Source organism: Sorex araneus, chromosome 6, assembly GCF_027595985.1.
Source record: "Sorex araneus isolate mSorAra2 chromosome 6, mSorAra2.pri, whole genome shotgun sequence".
Taxonomy (NCBI): domain Eukaryota; kingdom Metazoa; phylum Chordata; class Mammalia; order Eulipotyphla; family Soricidae; genus Sorex; species Sorex araneus.
The window spans coordinates 85,359,018-85,382,956 of NC_073307.1; the positions used below are offsets into that span (position 1 = coordinate 85,359,018).

The 23,939-nt window shown below is 51.8% G+C and overlaps 1 protein-coding gene across 1 annotated transcript in view; it reads right to left on the bottom strand.

The window, feature by feature from the left end:
* CRACR2A (calcium release activated channel regulator 2A) overlaps positions 1–23,939 on the bottom strand; it is a 152,069-nt gene that overhangs the window by 85,859 nt on the left and 42,271 nt on the right. Inside the window, 1 exon segment of the mRNA XM_055144165.1 lies at positions 20,759–20,857. The gene's annotated coding sequence lies outside the window, so the exon portion shown is untranslated.

A 23,939-nucleotide genomic window follows, 5' to 3' on the forward strand; every position in this document is an offset into this window, starting at 1 on the left:
CAGATAGAAAGACAGACAGAAAGAAAGACAGACAGAGAGACAGACAGAAAGCAAGCAAGCAAGCAAGCAAGAAAGAAAGAAAGCAAGAAAGAAAGAAAGAAAGAAAGAAAGAAAGAAAGAAAGAAAGAAAGAAAGAAAGAAAGAAAGAAAGAAAGAAAGAAAGAAAGAAAGAAAGAACAGACAGAAAGAAAAAGAGGTGCTGGAGTGATAGCACAGCGGGTAGGGCATTTGCCTTGCATGCTGCCGACCCAGGTTTGAATCCCAGCATCCCATATGGTCCCCTGAACACTCCCAGGGTAATTCCTGAGTGCAGAGCCAGGAGTGACCACTGTGCATAGACAGGTGTGACCCAAAAAAGAAAAAAAAGGAAGGAAGGAAGGAAGGAAGGAAGGAAGGAAGGAAGGAAGGAAGGAAGGAAGGAAGGAAGGAAGGAAGGAAGGAAGGAAGGAAGGAAACAGACAGAAAGACACAGACAGAAAGAAAGACAGAGAGACAGACAGAAAGCAAGCAAGAAAAAAAGAAAGAAAGAAAGAAAGAAAGAAGAAAGAAAGAAAGAAAGAAAGAAAGAAAGAAAGAAAGAAAGAAGAAAGAAAGAGGAAGGGAGGAAAAAAGGAAGAAAAAGAAAAAGAAAGGAAGGAAGAAGGAAAGAAAGAAAGAAAGAAAGAAAGAAAGAAAGAAAGAAAGAAAGAAAGAAAGAAAGAAAGAAAGAAGGAAAGAAAGAAAGAAGGAAAGAAAGCAAGCAGGCACTTCCAGATTGATGGGGAGGGGGTGGGCAGACAGAGCCTGTGGACAATCCCCTCCCCTCCCCATTTACAGAAACAGCCACAAAACAGCTCCCTGATTTAAAAAAAAAAATCAAAACAAGAACAAACAATCCCCATAGACAGCTTCCAAGGGTCAGCGGTTCCCCTGGAGGCAGGTCACATACAGTCTCTGTGTGCCTCTGTGCAAGCATCGCCCCCATCCCCCTGAAACAGACTCCGTCAGCTCCACTGTGCACTGGGCTCAGGGAGGGTGCGTGACCTGGCCGAGGTCCCACAGCAAGTCAGTGCTTTGGTGAAGAGTGAAACGCAAACCCATCTAGCCTGTGTCTGACCTTCACCTCCTAGGTCCTGACTCCTGTGTGCTGCTGAGGGCGGGACACTCAGATACCCCCTCTCGGGCATTGTCCACACCCCCACCCAGCTCCTGGGAGCTCATGCCCCAGACCTCGGGGACTTGAGCACTTGCAGTCATGCACTGGACTGGCCAGACCTGGTCTGAGGCCCCCGGGTGCTGTGCTGGGTCATCACAGAATCACAGCTCATCTGCCTCAGTCTGATCCCTGAAGCCCCCGAGGAGCTTTTTCGGGGGGTACCAATGTGATGTCATGGATGGAGACCTGTGAGGTCCTGGCTTCTGCGTTAGACTCCACTGGTGCTCCAAAGACTCCGAGTGAGTCGGTCCTGCCTGGGCCTCAGTTTCCTCATCTGGACCACACAAGAAGGCTGGGGCGTTTGTCTTCAAACTCTCTTCTATTTTTTTAAGCCTCTCTGGCAAAATGGTTCAGAGACTTCTCGAAACCTTACAAACAGAACTCAAGGGGCCAGAGTGAGAGTGGAACGGGTAGGGCATTTGCCTTGCAAGCAGATGACCTGGGTTCAACTCCGGACATCCCATATAGTCCCTTAAACACTGCTAGGAGCGACCTCTGGTAGTATACTACCAGGTGTGGCCCCCAAACAGACAAACAAGCAGAACTTCCATATGACCTTGCCAGCTCAGTCCTGGGCATCTGCCCCAAGAACACAAAAGCATTTATCTGGAAAAAAATAACACCTCTTTGGTGTATGTACACCTATAATCACTGCAGCACTATTTACAATATCTAAGATCTGTAAATAACCCAACTGTCCAACACCAGGTGAGTGGATAAAGAAACAGTGGTCTAAATGCATAATGGATTACTACACAGCCATGAAAAAGATGAAAATTTTGCAGTTTTCAGCAACTTGAATGGAACTCGAGAGTGTCATGCTGCCTGAAGTGAGTCAGAAAATAAAAGGTAAATACCCAAGTGATCTCACTCAGGGGAACTGGGAACTGAGGCATCAGGGATTTGGGAAAGGGACCATGGAATAAAGGTAGGGAGATCCAGAGTTACTGGTAGTTGGATGGATATGGTACTCTGCAACTGCAAAGTAACAGCTTCAATGCTACTGAAACTCTTATACTTCCATAAAAGAAGATTGTTTTAAATAGATGCATGGTTTGATCCCTAGCACATAGACCCCTGAGCCCTGCCTTGAGTGATCCCTGTGCACAGAATCAGGAGTTAAGACCTGAGCATTGCTGGGTGTGGCCCCCGCAACCAACCAACCAACCAACCAACCAACCAACCAGCCAACCAGCCAACCAGCCAGCCAGCCAGACAGACAGACAGACAGCCAGCCAGCCAGCCAGCCAGCCAACCAGCCAACCAGTCAACCAACCAACCAGCCAACCAGCCAACCAGCCAACCAAGCAGCCAACCAGCCAACCAACCAACCAACCAACCAACCAACCGACCGACAAACCAGCCAGCCAACCAACCAACCAACCAACCAACTAACCGATGGACCGACCGACCGACTAACCGACCGACAGACCAACCAGCCAGCCAACCAGCCAACCAACCAACCAACCAACCAACCAGCCAACCAGCCAGCCAACCAATCAATGAACCAACCAACCAACCAACCAACCAACCAACCAACCAACCAACCAACCAACCAACCAACCAGCCAACCAGCCAGCCAGCCAGCCAGCCAGCCAGCCAGCCAGCCAACCAACCAACCAACCAAAGAGAAACAGCAGTCCAGAAAGCATTAGATGGCACCCGTTTCTTGAGTGAACTACTGGATTTGTCGTGTAGTGCGAACATCTTTCTGCCAACTCTTTAGGATTTGATGGCCACACAGGGTGGTGCTCAGAGGCTACTCCTGGTTCTGTGCTCAGGGGCCAATCCTGGTGGTACTCTGGTGGCTGTAGGTAGCGTCTCCTCCTCCTCTCGGGCTGACAGGAGTCACCTCTGACTCCCGCACACAGCCCCTCACTGGATGTCTGTCACCTTCACCCCGAATCGGTTGCCCATCACTTAAACACAGCAGGTACAGCATATTCTATCCACCCGAGAGGGGGAAGCCTTGGCGATGAGCCCCGAGAGAACAAGGCATTGCCTGTGTCCACTGGGCAAGGCCCACCTCATCCGGTGCGATGCCAAGCTCAGGGAGGGCTGCCGGTGTAGCTTCTGCAAAGATGCAGCAGGAACCAGACAGCCGGCTGCTGCCCGCGGCCTCGCCAGGACAGTCCGCAGGGTCGCTGCCACCTCCCAGGAGCAAGCCCAGCCCTGGTCGCTGTATCCAGGACACAAGAAGGACACATCTGCCAAGTTCTCTTGCCAGGACCCTGACATTCTCCATTTTGTTGGAGACTCGCAATCCCCATTGGGTAAGGATGATGAGGATTCCTATCACTGCAAAGAGGAAACTTGAGTCTGGAGAGCTTAAGGAACGTGGATCAAGGACGGGTCCATTGAGGAAGTGCCTGCTGTATACCACCCGTGGGCTTGCTCCTAACGGATCTGCTCATCCTCACCGATGATCTAAGTCATGCCCAGTGACCAATTCACCCCTCCCTCCCTCCCTCCCTCCCTCCCTCCCTCCCTCCCTCCCTCCCTCCCTCCCTCCCTCCCTCCCTTCCCCTCCCTCCCCCTCCCTCCCCCTCCCTTCCTTTCTCCCTCTGTTCCTCATTCCTTTCCTCCCTCCCTTCCTCCCTCCCTTCCTCCCTCCCTTCCTTCCTTTTAAGCCCATGACTTAACATGTGCAAGGTATTGCTTTTCCACTGAGCCATGCCCCAGCCATAATCTGGTTTTTTTTAGTTTCTCAAGGTAAAAGCTGAGATCATTTAATTGAGACCAATTTTTCATTTATAACATATGTATTCAGTGCTATACACTTTCCACTAGAGTACCGCTTTTATTATCTCTGACAATATTTGATATATTATGCTTTTATTTTCATTTAGCTCAAAAAATTCTTTGAATTCCCTTCATCATTGTTCTTTGATCCGTGAGGTACTTAGAAGTATGTTTCATGATTTCTCCAAGTTCGGGGATTTTCTAAAGGTCTTTCTGTTATTAGTGCGAATATCATTTCACTGTAATCGGAGAATGTGCTGTATAATTTTGGAATCTTCCTAAATTTATGGATAACTGTGTGGAAAGCAGAATGTTCCGTGCACATTTGAAACCACACTCAGATTTCTTGTATGAAGTATTTTTATAAATGTCCACTGAGACAGTTGGCAGTGGGTTCAAGCATTCTGGCATCTCTCCTGATTTCTATTTTTGGGAGGGAGGGTTGGAAGAAAGGGAGGAAGAAGGAAGGAAGGGAGGAAGGAAGGAAGGAAGGGAAGGGAGGAGGGAGGGGAAGGAAGGAAGGAAGGAAGGAAGGAAGGAAGGAAGGAAGGGAGGAAGGAAGGAAGGAAGGAAGGAAGGATGGAAGGAAGGAAGGGAGGAAGGAAGGATGGAAGGAAGATAGGAAGGAAGGGAGGAAGGAAGGAAGGAAGGAAGGAAGGAAGGAAGGAAGGAAGGAAGAAGGAAGGAAGGAAGGAAGGAAGGAAGGAGGAGGGAGGGAGGAAGGGAGGGAGGAAGGAAGTAAGAAGGGAGGAAAGGAGAGCGGAGGGAAGGGAAGGGGAGGGGAGGGGATATGAAAGGTAAGAAGGAGGGAAGGGAGGGAGGGAGGGAGAGAAAAAAGAGGGAGGGAGGGAGGAAGGAAAGGAAGAAGAGAGGGAGAGATGGAGGAAGAAAAAGAGAAAGAAAGGGAGGAAGAAGTAAAGGGAAATAAGTAAGAGGAACACGAGAAAAAGGAAAGTGAGAAAAATAAAAGTAAAGGAGGAGAAGGAGGAGGAGGAGGACAAGATGAGCCCTGGCACTCCATCATCCTCTGAACACCCATCTTAGAGTAGCCTCTGGGCACCTGGAGCATGGCTCTGAAATCAAAATAAATAAATAATTAAGGGATATTATAGCTGTATGCCAATAAATCGGTAGTATAGAAGAGATGAACAAATTCCTTGAAAAACACTAAAAGCCAACGCTCATTTAAAAAGAAATAAAATGTACTAAGAACACAGTGTATACTAAATACATTACACTGAGGGTTTGAAGTTTCCTTATCAGAAAACTTTAAGTGTATCTGGCTATATTGATTAATTCCCCCAAGTAGGTAATGAACAACCAAATACCTGTTCCACGCAAATTCAAAAGCACTGTGCAATATTAATATGCCTATGAAGCCAGGATTTACATGATATCAAAAGTAGAGATGATGTAATTACAAGAAAAGAAAAAAATACAAGTCAAGAGTCATCATGAAGACAGATGAAAATTTTCTTCAGAAAATTGAGTCCAATACCATATATACATGAATAATACAAAACCTCGAGCAGAATTTTATCGCTGGCAGACAAGAATGGTTTCATATTTGAAAATCAATAATGTAATTCATCATATCAGCAAATTAAAAAAGATAAATCCTGTGATCATCTCAGTAGTTACAGAAAAAAGCATTTAACAAAACCTTCCAGATGCAAATTCTCAGAAAATTAGGACTAGGAAGTGGTCTGCGCAACCTCAGAAAGAAAATCTACCAAAAATAATAAAAGATGAAGCATTATAGAAAATGGTGAAGAACTCAATTCTTCCCCATGATAATCAAGAAAAAGACAAGAGAGGCTAGAGCGATAGCACAGGGGGTAGGGCATTTTCCTTGCACATGGCCGACCCGGGTTCGATTCCTAGTATCCCATATGACCCCCCCCCCCCAAGCACTGCCAGGGGTGATTCCTGGGTGCAGAGCCAGGAGGAACCCCTGTGCATCACTGGGTGTGAACCAAAAAGAAAAAGAAAGACAAGAACATTTTCTCTGGTCATGTCTGCTGTCATTGTGCTGGTGAGTCTAAGAACAAGAAACAAAATCCATTCACAGAGAGAAAAGCAGTGGGTAGGATGCTTGCCTTGCACGTGACCAACCAGATTCATTCCCCCGCATTCCGTATCCCTGAGCACAGAGCCAGGAGTAAGCCCTGAGCATACCCTGGTGTGGCCTCAAAAGAAAGCTAACAGAACACAAATTAAAAAATCCATTCATAGTGAACAGGAAGAAGGAAAAATATCTTTATTCTCAGACAACACGAGTATCTGTGCAGAAAATAGGATGAAATTGACAATAAGCTACTAAATCAAAATAAATGACCAGGCAAAAGGGTTCAAAATGTTTCTGTAAGAATCAATTCTATTTCTACATTTTCAACATGGAAAGTTGAAGTTGAAAACTGTTGACAACAGCACTGAGATGACAAAATACTTATGAATCTATCTGACAAAAATAAGTGTGTGACATCTGGTAACTGAAGGCTATGAAATATCATTTGGATAGATTAAAGAGCCCAAGAGGTATTATAGGGGGTAAACATTTGTCTTGTTATGTGTCTGACTCCAGTTTGGTTCCTGGCACCACATAACATTCCCCAAGCATTGCCAGAAGTGATCCTTTTTTTTTTTTTTCTTTTTGGATCATTCCTGGCGATGCACAGGGGGTTACTCCTGGCTCTGCACTCAGGAATTACTCCTGGCGGTGCTCAGGGGACCATATGGGATGCTGGGAGTCAAACCTGGGTCGGCCGTGTGCAAGGCAAATGCCCTACCCGCTGTGCTATCGCTCCAGCCCCCAGAAGTGATCCTTGAGCACAGAGCCAAGAGTAAACCTTGAACACTGCTAGAGGTATTTCTAGCCCTCTTGCCTGAAAAAATAGATTAGAGAATATCAGAATAAATGGAGACAGGCATATGTTCATAGACAGGAAGATTCAATACTACTAAATGCCCATTTATCCCTACATCCACTTATAGATTCCTCTCAACCCCAATCAAAATACCAGCAAGACAGCAAGACTTTTGTGTAGAAGTTGATAAGATGATGAGGTGGAAATATATATAACATAGAAGACTGTCTCCTGAAAAATAATTGGAAAAGAACAAAATTGGAAGTCTAACTCCTTCCAATTTTGAGACTTATTATAAATGTACAAAAATCAAAATAGTGTGGTATCAGCATAAAGACAGGAAAAGAGATACACGAACAGAATATGGAACACAGACTTCAGAAATAGAACCATATTTATAGCTGAAATTATTTATAAAAATACAAAGGCAGTCAAGTGGAGAAAGAATAATCTTTTCAGCAAACGGCACTGGAATAATTATTCATTTGCCAGAAGAGTTTCAATTCATACTTTATATCATACATAAACACTGAACTAAACATAGATCGTATATCCAAAAGTAAAGCCTAAATATAAAACTTCAAGAAGCAAAGATATGGACTCGGGCAACAATTTCTTAGATTCAAAAGCAATAGAATAATTTGTTTAAACAATATGAATCAGAATTTTTCAAAATGCAAACTATCTGTTCTTTGAAAGACACTATTTATGTCACAGACAGGAAAGACAGTTGCAAATCATATATATGTATGTGTGTATATAAATATATTGATTTAAATCTGGAAGGTTTTATAAAGAGTTATCAGAAATCATTTTAAAAAACCAACTCAAGGGGCTGGAGAGATAGTACAGTGGGTAGGGCACTTGCCTTACAAGCAGCCAACCCAGGTTTGATCTCCAGCATCCCATATCATCCCCTTGAGCACTGCCAAGAGTGATTCCTGAGGGCAGCATTAACTCCTGAGCATCACTGGGTGTGGCCCCAAAACAAAACAAAAAAAGAAAAATAATTCAATTTTTAAAAAAGGCAAAACATGTGAATGTTTCATCAAATAAAATATAAGGATATCAAGCACTGTCACTGTCATCCCACTGCTCATCGATTTGCTCGTGTGGGCACCAGTAAAGTCTCCATTGTGAGACTTGTTACTGTTTTTGGCATATCAAAATCTCCACGGGTAGCTTGCCAGGCTCTGCCGTGCAGGCAAGATACTCTCGGTAGCTTGCCGGGCTCTCTGAGAGAGGGGCAGAGGAAGCGAACCTGGGTCGGCTGCATGCAAGGCAAACGCCCTACCGCTGTGCAACTATATGAAATGGTTAACATCACTAACCATAAGGGAAACAATTTAAAATCACAATAAGATGCCCATAGACAATTAATTACTAGAGTGGTCTAAAGGTGACCACACCACATCTTGGCTAGGATGTAGGGCAACTGGACAGCATGCTCACATATGGCTGGTGGAAATGTAAAAAGGGATGTTTCTTCAGAAAACATTTGGAGGGTTCCTGAAAAAGTAAACTTCTACCTAAATATTTATTCAAGAGCAGGAACCCCATGTCCTTGCAAAGACCTGCGCACGGTGTTTATAGAAGCTTTATCTTAATAGCCCAGAACACAATGAAGAACGTAAGCTGACAAAGAAATGCTACTTTGCACCAAAAGGAATAAACTATTGGTCCAAGGAACACCAGTGATGAATCTCAAAATAACTGTCGCACTGTCGTCCCGTTGCTCAGGGATTTGCTCAAGCGGGCGCCAGTAACGTCTCCATTGTGAGACTAGTTGTTACTGTATTTGGCATTTCGAATACGCCACGGGGAGCTTGCCAGGCTCTGCTGTGCGGGCGGGATACTCTTGGTAGCTTGCCGGGCTCTCCAAGAGGGACCAAGGAATAGAACCCGAGTTGGCCGCATGCAAGGTGAACGCCCTACCCACTGTGCTATCACTCCAGCCAACTGCATGAATAAAAAAAATTAGGTACAGGGCAAAAAAAAATAGGTACAGTTTTATCCCATTTATATGGAACTATAAAATGTGAAGATTAATGAAGGCAAAGAGAAGAGTAGAGAAGTGAAGAAGAGAATAAACGGATTAGAGGAAACGAGCAAATGGGGACAAGGGTCTCTCAGGATTCCTGGGGACCCCCTGGTGATACAGGGACAACTGGTCTGGGCAGGTGAGTGCTAGGGCTGAGGCTCTGGGACCCTCTGTGTGGACCCAAGGGTGCTTAGGGATCAGAGCATACAATGCCAGGGATGAAAATCAGGTTCTTGTACACACAAGGCATGTCCCCCGCCCTTGAGTGATCTCCCTAGTGGCCCCAGGAGAAGAAATTCTTTTTTTTTTTTTTTTTTGCTTTTTTGGTCACACCCAGCCATGCACAGGGGTTACTCCTGGCTCTACACTCAGAATCACTCCTGGCGGTGCTCAGGGGACCCTATGGGATGCTGGGAATCGAACCCGGGTCAGCCCTGTGCAAGGCAAATGCCCTCCCCGCTGTGCTATCGCTCCAGCCCCAGGAGAAGAAACTCTTGAGGCATGCGGTCTTGTGCAGATTTCTGTGGTGACAACTTTGTGTGCACATATATACAAACACAGACATACTTCTAGAGACAGATACAGGTACAGATGGATGATCTAACTGTACCCTTTTCACATGTCCAGTTTTTAATACATCCCTAGTTTGGTAGAATGGTTTTATTTGTGTGGCTATTTGCGAGTGAGGAGATTTGGGTCACGCCCAGTGGTATTCATGGGGCTATTCCTGGCTCTGTGCTCTGGAGCAAACCCTGGCGATGCTCAGAGATTCAAATGCAGAGTCGGGGATTCAGGCCAGGTAAAGAGGGATGCAAGGCAAGACACTTAGCCCCAGGATGATGTCCCCAGCCCAGATCTAGTTTTGAAACAACCCTAATAGGGGCTGGGATCACACCAGGGCTAAGGGTCGTCTGGCACATTTGGGCCTCCGCAATGCTGGGGATAGCCCTGGAGGCCTCCCAGCACTCCTGGTGGGGGTCCCGGTGGTTTCTGAGTTGAGGATCACAAACACACTGTCACTGTCACTGTCGTCCCGTTGTTCATTGATTTGTCGAGTGGGCACCAGTAACGTCTCTCATTGCGAGACTTATTTCTTACTGTTTTTGGCATATCCAATATGCCACGGGGAGCTTGCCAGGCTCTGCTGTGTGGGCGCGATACTCTCGGTAGCTAGGATGTAGGATAGGACATCCTAGCTACCGGGCTCTCCGAGAGGGGCGGAGGAATCGAACCCGGGTCGGCCGCGTGAAAGGCGAACGCCCTACCACTGTACTATCACTCCAGTTCTCACAGACACACATTCACAACAAAGAAGAATAGATGCGGGTCAGAGGTTTTTTTTTGGCGGAGGTTACACCTGGCCATGTGCTCGGGGCTTACTCCTTGTTCTGTGCTCAGGGATTACTCCTGGCGGGCTCAGGGGACCGTCCAGGGTGCTGGGGATCGAACCTGGGTCTTCCGGATGCAAGGCAAATGCCCGACCTGCTCTCTTACCTCCCTGGCCCAGCCAGGGTCCGAGTAGCCCCAGACTCACAGCTCTCGCCCTGCCCATCTACTGTACCGCCCGGAGCCGGGTTCTTCTTTACCCATTAAATTGACAGGCAGAAGCAAGCTGAGGCTGAAGCTACTCCCCTGTGCAAACCCTCAGTCGTTTTCAGTGGGTCGAGAGCGACAGGGACTCTGGAAATCAGGGCGCGGGGAAGCACCCCTCCTGCTCTGAGCACAGTCTCCCCTCTCCCGCCCTCCCCTCTGCTCTGCCCGCCAGCCACACTGACTCGGGGGGGAGTTAAAACCTCAGAAGAGCTGCCCCTTGGTCCTGCAAACACGAGAGGAACTCCCTGGAGGGCGTGGCTGTCTCCTCTTAGAAAAACCCAGGCGTGCCCTGGACACGGGGGTGATGCTCACTGATTTCTGTCGTGAAGAATTTTGAGACAGGTCATCAATAAAAAGAAAAACTGAGCGTGCACGTGACAAAGGCCATTGGGTTTGTTTTGTTGTTGTTGTTTTTGTTTTTTTTTTCTGTCCATCTACCCGTTTCCAGGAGCTTGCAGGCTCTTCTCCCCCTCGTGTGGTTCCATCTGATCATCATCGTAGGGAGGATTCTCCAGCCCTCAGACCTTTCCAGGAGCATCTCCCAGAACACCACAGGGATGGTCGCGGCTAAGCCTCTGTGCAATCAGAGAGCTCTCAGCTTGACACCACCGGGAGCGGTTCCCGAGTGCATGAGCCAGGAGTAACCCCTGTGCATCGGCGGGTGTGACCCAAAAATAAAAAATAAAGTTCTCAGCTTGAGAGAGAGAAAGAAGAAAAGTGTCCGCCATAGATGTGGGCAGGGGTGAGGGGAGGTGAAACAGAGACCATTGGTGGTGGGAAACGTACACTGGTGAAGGGGTGGGTGATGGAACATGGTATGACTGAAACCCAGTCATGGACAACTTTGTAACTCTGTATCTCATTGTGACTCAATAAAATAGGAGAAACAAAGAAGGAAAGAAAGAAAGAAAAAAAGAAAGAAAGAAAGAAAGAAAGAAAGAAAGAAAGAAAGAAAGAAAGAAAGAAAGAAAGACAGAAAGAAAGAAAGAGAGAAAGAAGGAGAGAAAGAAAGAGAGAAAGAAGGAAAGAAAGAAAGAAAGAAAGGGAAAAAGAAGGAAAGAAAGAAAGAGAAAGAGAGAAAAAAGGAAAGAAAGAAAGAGAAAGAAGGAAAGAAAGGAAGAAAGGAAAAAAGAAAGAAAGAGAGAGAAAGAAGAAAAAAGAAAGAAAGCCAGGGAGAGAGGGAAGGAGGAAGGGAGAAAGGGAGGAAGGAAAGAAGAGAGGGAGGAGGGAGGGAGGGAGGGAGGGAGGGAGGGAGGAAGGAAGGAAGGAAGGAAGGAAGGAAGGAAGGGAGGAATGAAGGAAGGGATGAATGAAGGAAGGAAGGGAGGGAGGGAGAAAAATCCACGAAGCATCTTCCGGATGCATCCAAATCCCACGGATTCCCCAGGCCTGGGGTGGACTCCTCTGCTCATGGGTGGCGGGACCCCAAGTCTCCGCAGGAACTGAGCGACAGTGTCGAGTCGGTCGGGAGAGGCAAGTCTGGCCCAGGGGCCAAGAGGGCAGGCGGGCTGCAGAGTGAAGGGCCTTCAGTGCTCCCTGACGACTGGGGAGCGGATGCTGACAGGGAGGGGGTGGGGCTTCCTGGCATGCAGGAAGTCAAGGAAGGATCAAGACCCCGGGGTACCCCTGAGCCAGTGACCCAGGGTGGTCCCGGCAAAGCTCGGAGGGCTAGCTGGTCGAAAACCAGAGATGCGTTTTTCTCACCAACTCGGAGGCTGGAAGTCAAACGTCCAGGCGTGGCCAGACATGACCGTGCTCTCTGAGGTTCCTGGCACGGCCCTCCTCGCCAGTCCCAAGCTTCTACCTTTATTTATAGCCTCCCTTATTTTATTGGATGTCTGCTCCATGGTTGCTTGGAGTACATCAACTCTCCTCAAGATTTCCTCTCTGAATTCTCTTTCTGAAGGGTCGTATAGGTGTGTAGCCCCTGTTGAGGCTTCAGGAATCTTTTCTTCATCCTCTCTTCGTGGAGGGGATTTTCGCTGTTTCTTCATATTGGTATGGAAGTATAGAGTTGGAACGTTCTAGTTGTCTATCTCTATTCCCTCTTGCTGCGGGAGGAAGGGCTCTGTTTGCGCTAAACGGATAATGGTAGCCTTGTTCCTATTCTAGAATTCTTCCTTACTCTCAGGCATTCATCCTGATTTATGTGGGGCCTCTAGTGAAGGTTTAAGGCTATGCTCTCCTTGCAAAGTTTCTATTGTTCACGGATAGTTTTTGTGAAGTTAGAATAGGCTAATATACTACTGACATAGAGTGATTGAGATGGCCAGGGTATTTTTCAAAGGAACAGGTTATACAGATTATGCTAAAAAAAACTAATAATAACTGCGGCCACGCTGGCAGGAGGCCACGCCCCCTTTGAGACCACGCCCCCTGAGATGCAGGCCACGCCCACAGTAACCACTTGGGACCCTGGCAGTGCTCAGTGCAGGACAGGGGCGACGCAGTTGGGGAGCGAGGAGAGAGGCGTGGGGATGGGGACAGGGCCTGCAGGGTCGTGGGAGAGCCGGGAGGGGCGGGGCCCACCTGAGAGCCGTTCAAAGCCCAGTAGGAGGAGTGCACGGTGGGCTGATTACCGTTTATTCAACCTCCCATCTTTCTCATCTCCCGCACTCCTAGCTCCGTCCTCTCTCTCCCAAGCTTCTGCTTCTAATGAATCAAAAGGATCAACAACTTCGAGCCCCTCCCCCCCAGACTATTGGTCCAGAGCCAGGCCCCCAGGATGTGGTGCTGCTCGGGCTCCGTGGTGCCAGGGACCACCCAAACCACCCTGGAAGAGCTTGGAGGGCCTGTACTCACCTGGCGATGCTCAGAGCCGCCAGGACTCCACCCGGTGATGCCCGGGAGCCTACGGGGTGCCGGGGACCCAGCCTGCCTCGGGCGCACGCTGCACGTACATCTCCCCCACTGCACTATCTCCCTTTCTGGAACATTGAATTTCTGGGGCTGGAGCGATAGCACAGCGGGGAGGGCATTTACCTTGCATGCGGCCGACCCGGGTTCGATCCCCGGCATCCCATAGGGTCCCCCGAGCACTGCCAGGAGCAGTTCCTGAGTGCAGAGCCAGGAGTAACCCCTGAGCATCGCTGGGTGTGACCCAAAAAGCAAAAAAAAAAAAAGAAAAAAATTGAATTTCTGTGTGGCAGGGAGATGGCTCAGAGAGGGCTGGAGGACACACCTTGAGGCCCCAAGTTCATTTCAGTCCCTGACACTGCACCCCTCTCGGTGCCGCGGGGTGGAGGTCTGCTGGCGTGCAGCACGGCAGGACCTGAACAATGAACCGTCAGGCCTGTGACTGCACACTGCCCCAGCGTCCCTGCGTCCTCGGCTGCTGCCTCAGAGGCCCCCACATGCTAAGAAAAGAAAAAGATTTTTTTAGTTTGCTTTTTGGGTCACACCCGGCGATGCACAGGGGTTCCTCCTGGCTCTGCACTCAGGAATCACTCCTGGCAGTGCCCAGGGGACCCTATGGGATGCTGGGAATCGAACCTGGGTCGACCGCGTGCAAGGCAAACGCCCTACCCGCTGTGCTATCGCTCCAGCCCCCGAAAAAGATTTTTTATGATCTCAGTGTGATCAGAGAAAGGGACGTTGTCAGAATTGGGGATCTCTCCGCTCTTATTCACGAGAAGCTCCGTCTCCAGAAGGCTTGGTGGCCCGTTCAGCATTCAAACTCGTCACCTCAACACAGCACTGCACTGTAGCACTGTCAGTCCCGTTGTTCATCGATTTGCTCGAGCGGGCACCAGTCACATCTCCATGGTGAGGCTTGTTGTGACTGTTTTTGGCATATTGAATACGCCACGGGGAGCTTGCCAGGCTCTGCCGCACCTCAATATGAAATAACGTAGTATGAGACTGACACCCAAGGACAGTAGAGACAAGGGCCAGGAAGATTGCTCCACGGTTGGCAGCCTGCCTCATGAGCTGGGGGAGAAGGCAGCTGGGACAGAGAAGGGATCACTAAGTCAGTGATGGTTGGAGGGATCCTCAGTATGGGAGATGTGTGCTGAAAGCAGATAAAGGACCAAACACGATGGCCTCTCACTATCAGCATTGCAAACCATAATGTCCATAAGTAGAGAGAAAGAGGGAAACTGTCAACCATAGAGGTGGTGGTGTGTGGGGGGGGTGGTTGGTAGGACAGGGTGGGGGATGGATACTGGGGACATTGATGATGGGAAATGTTCACTGGTGGAGGGATGGGTGTTCGATCATTGTATGACTGAAACTCACACACATGAAAGCTTTGTAATTATCTCACGGCGATTCATTTAAAAAAAAATTTTTAAAAATTAATAAAGAAAAATCCAAACTCTCCCCCTCTGAGTGGAGAGAAAAGGCCAGGAGCCGGAGAGGCTGCACTTGCGTGTGGAGGGTTCGACAAAGGGTTGAATTCAGTCGGGCTCCTTCCACGAGCGGCCGTGAGCATGCCTCACGGTGCAGTTCTAAGTCTCTCTGTAGAATGAAGGCGGGGGTGGGGGGAGATCTTCCCGAGTCGTCACTGTTAGGGTCTTACGATGATCACGCAGCTCGAGTTGGCTTCCTCCAGCTGCCACAGAGTCCTAACACAGCACGTGAATGAACCAAACGGAACAGAACAAAACAAAAAAAATGTAACAGGAAGAGACAGGGTCCCGAGCGACCCTTTCATCTCCCCCACCCGGGACAACGGGACGGGACGTCGTGAGGTGATTTCGCAGGGAGCTGTTTGCCCAGGGGTCCCTAGAGAGGCAGAGCCCCTGAGGGGGTCTTCACGCGGAGACAGCCGCCTCTGTCTCAGGCAACGGCTCCGTCCTGCTTCCTTTCCCTTCAAATTAAGTCCAATTTCCTTCTTCTCGCCTCCAGGGAGACAGGGAACAGCTGTCTCCTCTCACTACAAAATAACTCTTCCAGGTCTGGACAACTGTTATTAAGCATCCTCCACGCCCCCCCCTTCCCTTGCTCGCTCCTAAGATACATGAAAGGCCCCTGGTAATGGTTTGAGGTCTCTGCAAGAAGGTTGCCGCTCACCCCGGCTCCTCTCATAATTAGCCGTTGCAAACCACTTTGAAGATAACAAAGCGCCTTATGAGAACTCTATGACAAGGAGCTTTCCCATCTCTCCTGCCTGCTGCCGGGAGCACATCAAAGCCAGGCCCGCGAGAGCCGCTGGCTAATTCGATGGATTTCCAGGCGGCGGCGGCGAGATATTAAAGCAACGGCTGCAGAATTGATCAACATTAGAAAGCTGTCTGCTCTCCTCCCCACATGCACACGCTCCGCTCCGAGCCTGTCAGGCCTGACAGCCTCCGGGACAAGCCTCTGAGAGGGGACCAGGAGCACAGCGGCCTCTGGTCTCGGGAGAGAGCGCGGCAGAAATAACACCCGACTCTGGCTCGCGAAGCCTCAGCATCGTCAACGGGGCTCGACGGCCCGTCTCGTGTCACGTTATTTGGACTCTCTGGGCCCAGGAAGTCCCACCTCCCCGCTCCTCCTGGTGATGGAGCAGCCAAGAGGGTCTCAGAGAGGGAGACCTCAGTGCAGGGCGGCCGGACGGGGTCAGCAGCCGCAGCTTGTGGGATAACGGACTCCCGGGACCCTGGTGTCTCCTCCGGCACCCTTTGCTTCTGTGTGCCTTTGCTCGGCCCCTCCAGCGCTGTGTCGCTTAGGAAACCTGCCTCGGTTTCCCCGGCGCAGAGCCAGTCTCAAGGTCACCCGCAGAGCCCACAGTCTCAGGCCAGCGGGCACGTGGCAGTGCCAAAGTCCAGTGACCTGGTGTCCAGCTGGGAGAGCACAGAGTTGGGCTTTGTGCTGTTGTTCTGATTCTGTCTGGGGCCCACAAGCAGCGGTAGCTCAAGGGCCACTTCTAGAATGACGCTGGGAGGTGCTGGGAGCGCAGGGGGCTAGGGGGTGCCAGGAGAGGACCCTGGCTTCCGCATGCAAAGTGCGTGCATGAGCCAGGCCTGGTTATTCGGGGGACACAGTGGAAGCCGGGACTTGCTTGACCCCAGATCACCAGCATCTCCCCATCAGGGGCTGAGAGATGGTACAGAGGGTAAAGGCGCTTGCTGAGCTGGGTTCGATCCCCGGCATCGCATACAGACCCCTGTGTACCACCAGGAGTCATTCCTGAGCACAGAGCCAGGAGTAACCACTGAGCATCATCAGCTGTGGCCCCCAAAAGGAACAAAACTCCCACCTCAGTTGCTTTGTCTGTTAAATGGGACCCACGATTCTCCTTTTGAAGAACCATTCTAAGGGTTTAAGAAACAATCAACTGGGGCTGGAGTGATAGCACAGCGGGGAGGGCGTTTGCCTTGCATGCAGCCAACCCGGGTTCGATTCCCAGCATCCCATAGGGTTCCCTGAGCACCGCCAGGAGTGCAGAGCCAGGAGGAACCCCTGTGCATCGCCGGGTGTGACCCAAAAAGGGAAATAAAAAGAAATGGTCTATTAAAAACAATCAGTTGCTCGTATTATAAATATCGTGGATAGTAAGCACTGAGGGCATAGGTGGGTGATTGTTGTAGTGTCTCCAGAGAGTGTGGAGCCAAGAGGTATCTGATGAGCACGTTTGTTTTTATTCGGGGGCCACACCCAGGTGCTCAGGACTTACTCCTCACTCTGTGCTCAGGGATCACTCCTACGTGAGCTTAGGTCGGACCATATGTGGTGCTGGGGATTGAACCTGGGTCAACCACCTGCAGAGCAAATGCCCTCCCTGCAGTGCTCTCTCTCTCTCTCTCTCTCTCTCTCGCTGCCCTTCCTATCACCGGGAGACAGTTACATCCCGGACAGTGGTGCCCCGGGGGAGATTCTAGGTTCCAGACCTTCTCGCACTCTGGTCACTCTCGGGAGAAACTCCAAGCTGACGGCAGCAGCCGCTGCAAACCCAGCCTCTCCCCTCCCCTCCTCCTGCCTGCAATTCCCTTCCCGTGTCTTCGCTTCTTGTTTTCTGAAGCGTCGGCATCTGCAAACATCTTCACTCCAGGGCACACTCTGGCCTAAGCGAAATCCAATGAGCACTTAAGGGTTGCGCTCGAGAGCTGAAGTGAGAGTCCAGCGTGCCGGTCTTGCGTGCGTCCCACTCAGGTTGGACCAGTCCCAGGCACGATCCCCTGAACATCGCCGGGTGTTGCCCTGGGAGGCCCCTTTTGAACCACAAGGGGGAGCCCTAGAGACCCCAAGCAATGACCAGGGGCGTCTGGTTGATTCCTGGAGAGTTTCATCAGCACCACACCCCGTGGCCCTAGGATTCAGCTGTCCAAGCTGGTTGGGGGAGCACCACTGGCCTGACGCCCTCCTACCCCCACCCCGCCCCAACCACCAGCAGTGCTTGAAATCACCCCCTCCTCGAATTGCATTTCACAAGCCCTTTCTCGGAGATGTTATTTAGAACTCATCACAGCCTGTTCACATGTTTTCCCTCTGGGCAGCCATGCCTTGCAGGCTGACATCTGCTGTAGGAATTTTCCACAGTAAACATATACTTGTCTAGGTTCTCTGCCTCTTACACACACGCGCGCGCGCGCACACACACACATACACACACACACACATACACACACACACACACACACCTGCAAATGCCTCCAGAGAAAGAACATAGCTCATTCCCTGCCCTTCGCAAAATGTGAAGTTCACCAAATGACTATCTCGGAGCAGGAGCTGAAAATGCTGACAAGTCTGTTGCTTTCTTTTCTGGTTCAAGGTGAAGCAGGAAAAAAAAAAAAACAGATACCGAGAAGAGAAGCAGTGAGTAATGAACGAGGTGCCAAGGGCAGGGCCACGAACGACCGAAGACTGACTCTCATGAGGGACCCAGTCGAGTCAGGGGTATACATTCTTACCACGGACTTCGATGGCAGGATTTTAGGTAGCAGAGAAGAGACAAGACCACAAGAGTCCAGCCCCCCGTGGAGATGATTCCATTGGCATTTCAGTCAAGAATCCCACCCCCTCAGGGGCTGGAGCGATAGCACAGTGGGTAGGGCGTTTGCCTTGCATGCGGCCGACCCGGGTTCGAATCCCAGCATCCCATATGGTCCCCTGAGCACTGCCAGGAGTAATTCCTGAGTGCAGAGCCAGGAGTGACCCCTGTGCATTGCTGGGTGTGACCCAAAAAGCAAAAAAAAAAAAGAATCCCATCCCCCTTTTTTGGGGGGGTGGGGCACACCCAGCAATGCTCAGGGCTTACACTTGGCTTGGCACTCTTGGATCACTCCTGGCAGTGCCGGGAATCGAACCCGGGTCCACTGCATGCAAGGGAAGCGCCTGCCTCCCTGTACTATCACTCTGGCCCTTTACTCCATGTTCTTCAGCTGACCTGAGCCCCCTTCTGGGTCAGAGGGTGAGATGCAGGATCCTCGAAAGGCTTAGCCAGGCAGACATCAGAAATTCAGACCCAGGTACCAACTTCACCACTGGGTAAACTTGGGGAAGTCGCTCTATTTCTCTGAAAAGGTGGGAATGACGGTTCCCCACCTGTCTCATGTCCTATCTCAGCTGTCCAAGCTGGTTGGGAGTCGGCAGAGACTGACTCGAAAGTGTTCAGGGGCCGTCAGCTCCCAGGGTGCAATGGGAAACAAGGCAGGGGCCAAGAGGTCTAAGTGCCAGTCATGAGATAAGGGAGCCCCAGGGAGGTGGCGGACGGGGTGAGTGTTCACGCAGTGATGACAGTCTCTGAGAGAAGGTCTCCAAAGTCCTCGTCGCAACAGTGAAAACAACAACAGTAGGAAGGCACAGATATGAAGTCTGCTTGGGGCCTGTCATCATCTCACAATATGGACTAAACCCTGCTCTTCACGTTGCAGATCTGAAACTTGCATGATAATGTGGTTTGGGTTTGGTTTGGGGGGGCCCTACCCAGCCCTACCCAGGGCTCAGTCCTCGCTCTGTGCTCAGGGACCACTCCTGAAGGCGCATATATGACACCAGGGATTGAACCCAAGGCGAGCGAGTGCAAGTGTCCTACCCATTGGACTATCTCTCTGGCCCTTACATGATGTTATATTGATGGGGAAAAGAGACCCCCCCCTCCTCATATTCCGAACAGGCTCACTTCCAGCAGGCTGACACCAGAGGGCAGGGCTTGCTGGGGGCAGCTGAGTCCGAGACAGGACGGAGTGCAGCCAGGATGCCCTGGAGATGGCCAGAGTCTCGCTCTGTAACCTTGGCAACCTGGGAGCATCCTCCCAATGTGCGCATATCCTTGAGGTGGTCCAGACCTGGCTTGGTGAAGTAACATGCTTCGGGACTTGTGCTTTGGTCCTCTCCCGCCAGCTGCTGGCAGACGCCCCACCCCCAGCAGATGTTCTATTAAAGGCAGCTTCTGCCTTTGTTCTGAATCTAGTTCTGGAGCACAAGCTCAGCTGGGTCTGCTAGGAAGTTCCACACCTATAATGCCAATCATGTATCTCAATAAAGCAGGGAGGGTGGGGGAGGGATAGTTTGAAAGAAGGTCCGTCCAGGACGTGGTTCAGTAGTAAAGTGTGTGCTCCGGGTACCAGAGCGATAGTAAGAGGGGAGGGCATCTGCCTTGCACGAGGCCAACTCGGGTTCAACCCCCGGCATCCCGTATGTTTTCCCAAGCACTGTCAGGAATAATTCTCAAGTGCAGAGCCAGGAGTAACCCCTGAGCATTGCTGGGTGTGACGCCATCCATTCCCCAAAAAGAAATGAAATTTTTAATAAAATGTATGTGCCCTGTGTTCACGAGATCTGGGAAGGAAGGAAGAAAGGGAGGAAGGAAGGAAGGAGGGAAGGAAGGAGAGAAGGAAAGAGAAGGAAGGAAGGAAGGGAGGAAGGGAGGGAGGAAGGAAGGAAGGAAGGAAGGAAGGAAGGAAGGAAGGAAGGAAGGAGGGAAGAAGAAAGGGAGGAAGGGAGGAAGGAGGGAGGGAGAGAGGGAAGGAAGGAGGGAGGGAGGGAGGAAGGGAGGGAGGAAGGAAGGGAGGGAGGGAGGAAGGAAGGAGGGAGGGAAGAAGAAAGGGAGGAAGGGAGGGAGGAAGGGAGGGAGGAAGGAAGGGAGGGAGGGAGGGAGGGAGGAGGGAGGGAAGAAGAAAGGGAGGAAGGGAGGAAGGAGGGAGGGAGAGAGGGAAGGAAGGAGGGAGGGAGGGAGGGAGGGAGGGAGGGAGGGAGGGAGGGAGGGAGGGAGGGAGGAAGGAACTGTGTCCTCAGGTGGAGTTGGGTGAGTCTGGTGAACAGTTCCTGCATGCCCAGCGCCTGTTAGGATCTGAACAGGGACTGACAATGGTGACAGCAGCAGTGGCTCAGGGCCTGTGGCCAGAGGCTAGGAGAGGGGCTGCCTACAGCCTGTCCTCCCTGGCACTCACTCACCTTGCGGTCCGGGCCCCTCAGCTCCCAGGACGGTCACACTGGGTCACACTGCACCTCTGGAGGGCGCTGCTGCTGCTGCTTCGGAAGGTCCGGTCCAACCTAGGAAACACGGGGCGATGAGAAACACTGCATTTCCATGGGGGGGCGCAGTGGAAGGTTTTGTGGCAATGGGGGGGGGGGTTCCGGGCGCAGGGACGGGGAACGTGGGCCCCTGCCCCAGCCCAGAAGGAAGCAGGCCTCTGTGCTCTGGAGTCTGGAGGAGAAGGGGTGGGGGTGGCTGTGGAAACTCAGCATAGTGACCCCCAACTGACTCTGCACCCCAAGGGGCGAGCTCCCTGCTCCCCCCTGTGATCACTGCAGCGCTAAGTCCAGCAATCGGGAAACGGAAGCAACCCGGCGCCCCAGGAGAGATGAGTGGCTCGAGGAGCAACCCATGGACACGCAAGCCTAGTTACAAGGAAAGATGAAATCACACAGCCGGCTGCAACCAGGACGGAGCTGGAGGCACCCTGTGAAGGGGGGCGGTCGGGGGGCGGCAGGCACAGATGATGTCCCATACCCGTGATGCAGAGAGACGGAACGTGGGAAGGGACAGAGTCTCGTGATGACAGGTCCTTGGCCTCGGCTGACAACACGCAAATTATCCAGCAGTGCGGGAGAGAGTGGGGGGGGGGTAGGAGGAGGAATACTGCAGGCGAGAGACAGCGGTGGCAGGCCTGGGGACTTTGGTGGTGATGAAGGTGTAGTGGCTTTGTACATCAAAAAATCACAGACAGAATGGGAGACTAAGACCCAAGGGTAGTAGAGATAAGGACCAGGAGGATTACTCCACGGCTTGGAAGCCGGCCTTGCCTGCTGGGGGAAAGGCAGCTCAGATAGAGAAGGGAACACCAAGTAAAGGGTGCTCGGAGGGCCCGCTCGGGATGGGAGATGCGGGCTGGAAGTAGACTCTAGACCGAACATGATGGCCACTTAATACCTCTACTGCAAACCACAACACCCAAAAGGAGAGAGAGAGCAAAAGGGAATGCCCTGCCACAGAGGCGGGGCGGGGTGGAGGGGACAGGGTGGGGATGGGAGTGGGAGGGATGCTGGGACCATTGGTGGTGGAGAATGGGCACTGGTGGAGGGATGGGCACTCGACCACTGTATGACTGAAATGCAAGCACTAAAATTTGTAAGTCTGTAACTGTACTTTGCGGTGATTCACTAATAATTTTTTTTTAAATCACAGATATTAGGGCTGGAGCGATAGCACAGTGGGGAGGGCGTTTGACTTGCATGCGGCCGATCTGGGTTCGATTCCCAGCATCTCATAGGGTCCCCTGAACACCACCAGGAGTCATTCCTGAGTGCAGAGCCAGGAATAACCCGTGTGCATCACCGGGTGTGACCCAAAATGAAAAAAAAATCACAGACATTAGCACTATTGTAGCCATGTTATCTGAGCAATACATTTTTAGGAAACCTTAAGCGTAGAAATGGGGGCGCCTCGGAACTGCTGCAGGCCCACCTGGACGCCCAGCTCTCAGCAGCTCTCCTGAGGGTCTTTGCGTCTAGTCCACAACAATGACCTCAGACGCTGGTGCTCACCCTGGCAGATGGAGGTGTGGGTGGGGGCCAGACGGCTGCCCGAGGCCACGCAGGGGGTCTCCAGCACAGGCCCAGGGAGGCCCGGCGTGGGTTCCAAGGGCCGCAGCACAGCTTTGCACGCAGGAGCCCGAGGTGTCATCCTCGGTGCCCTGAGCACTGCCGGGAGTGAGCCCCAAGCACAGAGCTGGGCGTGGTCGTCCTCAGGTGTGACTGGGCATGACCCCAAACTCCAAAAGCAAAGAAGAGCTAAGGGTCCCAGGAGGGCGCAGGCCGCTGGGCGGGGGGGGGGGATCTCCAGTGTGGGGGAGAAACGGGGAGGGGGTGGGCTCCAATCCCAGGGCCATGTAGGGGTGCAGAGCCTGCAAGCCCGGCAGGATGCACACGGGCTGCTGAGGTCAGGGCTGCTGAGGTCAGGGCCGTGCTGAAGTCAGGGCCGTGCTGAGGTCAGGGCTGCTGAGGTCAGGGCTGCTGAGGTCAGGGCCGTGCTGAAGTCAGGGCCGTGCTGAGGTCAGGGCCGTGCTGAGGTCAGGGCTGCTGAGGTCAGGGCCGTGCTGAAGTCAGGGCCGTGCTGAGGTCAGGGCCGTGCTGAGGTCAGGGCCGTGCTGACGTCAGGGCCGTGCTGACGTCAGGGCTGCTGAGGCCAGGGCCGTCTGAGGTCAGGGCCGTGCTGAGGTCAGGGCCGTGCTGAGGTCAGGGCTGCTGAGGTCAGGGCCGTGCTGAGGTCAGGGCCATGCTGAGGCCAGGGCTGCTGAGGCCAGGGCCGTGCTGAGGTCAGGGCCGTGCTGAGGTCAGGGCCGTGCTGAGGTCAGGGCCGTGCTGAGGTCAGGGCCATGCTGAGGTCAGGGCTGCTGAGGTCAGGGCTGCTGAGGTCAGGGATGCTGAGGTCAGGGCCGTGCTGAGGTCAGGGCTGCTGAGGTCAGGGCCGTGCTGAGGTCAGGGCCATGCTGAGGCCAGGGCTGCTGAGGCCAGGGCCGTGCTGAGGACACGCTGGATGGGACTGGGGGTTGCGGCTGTGACGGCGCAGCGGGGGGCTTCTCAGCCAGCTCTGTTCAGGCCAAAGCTGCCACCCTAGATAGCACCAGGGGGCCTGCATGGTGGCCCTGCACTGGGCTGCATATAATAGAGGTGACAGCAGCCGGCCCAACCCGCTGCTCTGCTTAAAACTCATTTCCCTGGGGCTGGAGCGATAGCACCGCGGGGAGGGCGTTTGCCTTGCACGTGGCCGACCCGGGTTCAATTTCCAGCATCCCATAGGGTCCCCTGAACACCGCCAGGAGTAATTCCTGAGTGCAGAGCCAGGAGGAACCCCTGAGCATTGCCAGGTGTGAACCAAAAAGCATAAAAAAAAAAATCATTTCCCTTGCCTGAAGGTAAGCCCTATAGGGCAGTCCTGTACGGCAGTCTGGTACAACCGCCCTGTCTGTCCGCTCCTTACGGCAGCCCTGGATGGCACCCCTGGGTGGCAGCCCTTGTACAGCAATCCTGGAGGACAGTCTTGTGTGTCATCCTGTATGTACAGAATCCCTTTGTGGTGGCCCTATACAGGACACTTCACGCCTGAAGGAACCTGCAGAGGAACCCAGGTGTG